Below are 5913 nucleotides of genomic sequence, written 5' to 3'. Positions count from 1 at the left end.
GATTGCAAACACTGAACAAACTTTGGTTACTAGGTACGAAAGCCTGCAAGAGACAAGACTCTGCAACCTGGAAGAAAATGGGCAGCAGGCTCAATAGAGTCATAGTGAGATCCATTCTTCAAGCAATTAAAACGTAGTCTCCCCCAGACGAGTTGAATGCACTTTTGCAGACCAAACTACTGAGGACCAGTCTCTAGTAGTTGTGCAAACACCTATTCAACAAATAAGACCAGTACACCCTGATGAAAATCTTTTTGTGTAGAAAGAAACATTTTTAATTTGAGGAACTGGCAGACTTGAAAGATGATGATCTTTATGATGCTGAGCCGGAAATGTTTGGGGATAAATATGCAACTCCTAGACCTGTACAAGAAGCTAGTGAGAGGTCCTCAATGCAAACAGGAGCCCAAAAAAACAAGACAGTGCAGCAGTAGTGAATTGAAGTTGTAGCTGTGGTAAGTTCAAAGTTTATTTAATTGAGGTTCACCATAAATTGTTTGGAGCTTGAATGATATATTGGGAGTTTTATAAGGAAGGAAAGTAGGTTTCTTAGTGATAGGAAATTAACCGGCCTAAATAAATATACTAATTAAACTCTACTTTAATAATAATAATACTCGCAAGCGCACGAGGTCTATTGTAATAGGTGTGCAAGAACGAGATCGATCCCACAGGGATTGCTACTTAGAAACAACTGAGTACTAACTTATTATTTATCCTAATTCGAACAATATTTGTTTATGGAGGTTGGAATTAACTATTAACTAAAACTATTTAATTTAACTACGGTCTAAGAAAGAAAGAAACTAACTAATTGGGTTTTGCTAAGTGGAGAGAATTCTAGGATTGTCAAATCCACCTTAAATCTCTGTAGACACTATCGACTTAACCTTTTATATTCCAGTTATATATTTATGAGTAGCATTATCGATGATAATCGATTGCTTTCTCGATGATATTATCGTTACAATTTTTTGTGTACTTTCTTCGCAAAATTATCTTCTTACTCGGCTAAAGATTAAACCCAAAACATTATTTGTCTTCTTATAGGACAAACAATCAAAGGATTTAATACTAACAGTTATACCAAGCTTGATTAATAATCACCTATTCAAACTACCGAAAATGCATAACAGAAACGGTGAAAGAAATAATAGATATATTAATCACGAGTTCAAAAAAGAATTTAATCATTAATAACAATTCAGGAATACCAAATATCAAATATCAAACATCCACATCGATCTAAGGTTTCATCTACGCCCTAGAAATAGTTTAGTTACACATGGAAAATAGAGCAGCAAAAACAGAAGAAAATAGAGCCATTAATAAAAATCGATATCCTGCTGTGGCACTTCTGTCTTCTGTTTCCGTTGAATTCTAATGACTGTGTGATAATTCTAGCTCCCGCAGTCACTCAAACTCTAGCGTCTGTCTCCTTTCTTCCTTTCGGTTTCTCTAGTATATATATAGGTTTGGTTTAGGGTTTTAATTTATTAAAGGAAAAATTCAAATTGGAAAGGCTGTCGGTGTTCCATCGAATAAATCAGAATTTTAGATGGTTTACTGTTTGTGTGAATTGGAGATGGAGAAGGAAACGAAGGGTTGCTACAGTACATCAAGGTGGATAGAAAATGGTGTGGCCATTAGTAGGCATGTGCTGGATTGATATAACAAAGACTTCATGCTGGTCACGTGGGTACTTAAAGTCCCACCTTCTATTTCTATTTTTTCTCAATTCAAATATTTAAGGGCCCAACCAATAATTCAAGCTAGAGAATTAGGTCATGTGCTCACGCCACTAAAACCTATATAAACTGAAAAGGCCATTCATATGCCACCAGTATTTCTTCTTCTACAGCTGCAACACTTTGGTTTCAATGACCATTTTACGCTTTTTCCACACTTTCATATATTATTTTGATTTCCTGCAAATTCACCGAAAATGCACTAATTTAATCAAAGAAATAAAATAAATGTACTAACTAATATAAAATTGGACGTAAATATGTAACATTTACGTGCTTATCAAATACCCCCAAACATACATTTTGCTAGTCCTTGAGCAAAACTAAATTTAAACTAATAGCAAAAACAAAAATCCTAACTCACTTTTGTAGGAATCACGATTACACTTAGCATGTGTGACAAGCCTCTTAAACCCCTAGGTTTACCCTAGTGGACGAGTTTAGTCTCGTGAGAGTTTTCATAGAAGATACTCACAAACTTCATCTATACTATAGTGACTAAGAAATAACAACAATGTCTCCTTAATTTAATCTTAGGTATTTATACATCTCACTAGAAAGGAATAAAGAATACTCATTTTAAAACCTAAGTTAATACATACATAATAATCAAATCATCTAAAAATAAATAAACATGCAATGAACTATACTATGAAATGCAATGGCAGGTCCGTTTATGAAACTTTGGAGTAGCGTCCCTAAGTAAGTCCTTACAAATGTGTCAAGACAAAAATACTCTGATTTTTCCACTCAGATATCGCTCACTTCAGTGTGCAGTGAGCACACTCTTCCTCACAATCTCAATGACGTCCAAGGGAGCCGAGGTCGATAAAGCACATCTTCCACTTACTATCACACCAACCTATTTCTAATTGATCTAAAGGTCTTTATTAGGTGTTATGTACGGCTTAAGTGATGGTTTAAGAATAAATGGACTGGATAAACAAAATAGACAAGTCTGAGAAAATAAGGTCTTCAAAATATGTAACTAGAGAAAGCTAGCATTGTTCTTATTTTGCTTCTACACTTTGTTTCCATCCTTAGCCCTTTTGTTTTGGCTTTTGACTCATTTGATTATGTTTTTGGAGTTCTAACTTTTTATTTTATTTATATTTATTTTATTTTCTTTGGATGGAAACTTTATTTTCTTTTTCTTATTTTTCTTTTTGAAGCAACTAACAAATTTTTGATTTTCCACAGGTCTTTCTCTTTTCTTTTCTTCAAATCTTCATTTCATCTTATTTCTCAGACTCATTCAAGATAGGTAGGTTATTTTTATTTTTATTTTGTTTTTATAAAGGGTAAAGAATTTGCGGTTCATGAAAAAGCTAAAAGAAAAGGCTCAATAGGGCAACTAGCGGAAAAAAAAATTCTTTGGGTTGGAATTTCTAGCTATATCGATCCAAAAATGGTCTAAATTCTCTCTTAAGATATGGTATGATGATCAAACAAATTGACGTGCGATTTCTCTACTAAGAATTAACTTCTCCCTTGTGTCATTACTCAGATATCACTCGTATGAGGCTTTTAGGCTAGATTCTCACAGGATATGTAAAATTAAGCACTCTAATCTAGGTCTCAGAAAAATACTGCCAAGTACACTCATGATGTTCATGCAAAACATTTATGAAAAGATGCAATGACTATTACCTATATATTAACCTAAGTTTCTAATAACTACTCTTAATTCTAATGCTAAATGAGACTTCTAGACTATAATCATCACCGAAAAAGAAAGAATACCACTATCTCTAAGTGGATAGTATAAATAATTTTTATTTTTCATTAAACAAAACATTTTGTTCCCACCTCCAAACTTATCTTAGACATTGTCCTCAATGTTAACATGTATGCTTAAATTAAAAAAATAACAACATGGATAAGTAAAAATAACGGAAAGAGGTTACCAATAGCTCCATAAACGAAAAATAAAGCTCGAGTCACCTGTAGAAATTAGTACCTTACCAAAGATATATAGTGATAATATATATAAGGAACCAAATTACTACAACGACTAGCATGTGTCACATATCTCATTCCATAGAGTTACACTTCTCCAAAAAGACAGAGAAAATGTGCTAAAGTGGAATGCATGAGATATATGCACAAAAGACAAAACAAAAATAAAAACATGGGTTGCCTCCCACAAGCGCTACAGTTAACGTCTCTAGCAGACGAATGCTTCACACAACCCATTCTTGGATTAGCGCTATGTCTAACTAAAGTAGACTAGGGGCTGAAATGAAATACATGGAATCAATGCGAAATGACTCTAACAAAAGGAAATAAACAAAACCTAAAAAGAAACAAAAAACAATAAAACAATAAAACATAAATTATAATCAATCAGCCATGATAAACAGGATCAATAAGACCCACCTCTTCCACATCCTGCTCAGCCAAACTGTCAAGGTATGGTTTCAAACGTTGACCATTTACCTTAAACACACAACCATCGGTAGGATCCTCTATCTCAACAGCACCATGAAGAAAAACATTTTTAACAATGAAATGACCAATCCACCTAGAACGTAACTTACCAGGAAAAAGATGCAAACGAGAATTATATAGCAAGATTTTTTTATTAGGTTCAAAAGACTTGCGAAGAATAGATTTATCATGAAAGATCTTAGTCCGCTCTTTGTAAATCTTGGCATTCTCATATGCCTTATTCCTCAACTCAGCTAACTCATTCAACTGAAGTTTACGTTGTGAACTTGCCCTACACATATCAAACTTAAAAGTTTTAATGGCCCAAAAAGCATAATGTTCCAATTCTATAGGCAAATGACATGCCTTCCCAAATACAAGCCTATACGGAGACATACCAATAGGAGTTTTATAAGCATTTCTATAAGCCCAAAGAGAATCATTAAGACGTTGAGACCAATCCTTACGGTTAGGTCGTATATTCTTTTCTAAAATTCGCTTAATTTCCCTATTAGATACTTCAACTTGGCCACTAGTTTGAGGATGGTAAAGGGTAGAAAGCTTATAAGTAATAGAGTACTTTTTCATTAAAGATTCAAATGCTCGGTGTGTAAAATGAGTACTATTATCACTTATAATTGCACGATGAGTACCCAAATGAGAAAATATATTATATTTTAAAAATTTAACTACGACTTTATGATCATTCGTCTTACATGGCACTGCCTCAACCCATTTAGAAACATAGTCTACGACAACAAGGATATAAAGATAACCAAAGAAAGGAAGAAAATGACCCATGAAGTCTATTCCCCACACATCAAAAAGCTCCACAACTAAAATAGGGGAAAGTGACATCATGTTCTTATGGGAAATATTATCTTTACGCTGGCATCTATCACAACTCAAACAAAACTAATGTGCATCCCTAAAGAGAGTAGGCCAATAAAAACCACACTGCAAAACCTTCACAACCATCTTTTTAGGACCAAAGTGACTACTATATGCATGGTCAAGGCAAAAAGAGATAATACTATGAAACTCACTCTCAGGAACACATCTCCAAACAATCTAATCAGGGCATGACTTAAACAAGTATGGATCATCCCAGAAAAAATTCCTAACCTCAGCAAGAAACTTAGATTTATCTTGTTATCTCCAATGAGATGGAAACTGTTTTGCTACAAGATAATTAACAATATCCGCATACCAAGGTGACTGGGATATAACAAACAGTTGCTAATCAGGGAAAGACTCATTCACAGGCAAAATATCAGTAGAAGACTCTACTATAAGTCTAGACAAGTGGTCAACTACCACGTTCTCCGTACCCTTCTTATCCCTAATCTCTATATCAAACTCTTGCAACAAGAGTACCCCAACGAATCAGACGCGTTTTATTATCCTTCTTAGTAAGGAGGTACTTCAAAGCCGAATGATCAGTAAACACGACAATCTTAGACCCTATGAGATAAGATCTAAATTTGTCTACACTACACCAGAAATGGCCGAAAACGACGGTTAAATCCGTCCTAAATTGGGATTTACGACGAAATATGTTATCTCACAGATCGTCGCAAATCGCTCTATCGTTAATATTAACGACGGTGATGAATGTCTTAACGTGAATTAGAAATACGATGAGGTAAAGACTGTTATTGCCGTCGTCTAATTTGCGACTTTGAAAACCGTCGTAAATCGCTTTTTAATTTTGCCAACCAACTTTCAAACTTGA

This window comes from Coptis chinensis, chromosome 9 (assembly GCF_015680905.1).
Source record: "Coptis chinensis isolate HL-2020 chromosome 9, ASM1568090v1, whole genome shotgun sequence".
NCBI classification, from domain to species: Eukaryota; Viridiplantae; Streptophyta; class Magnoliopsida; order Ranunculales; family Ranunculaceae; genus Coptis; species Coptis chinensis.
Note: the sequence above shows the minus strand (reverse complement) of the source record.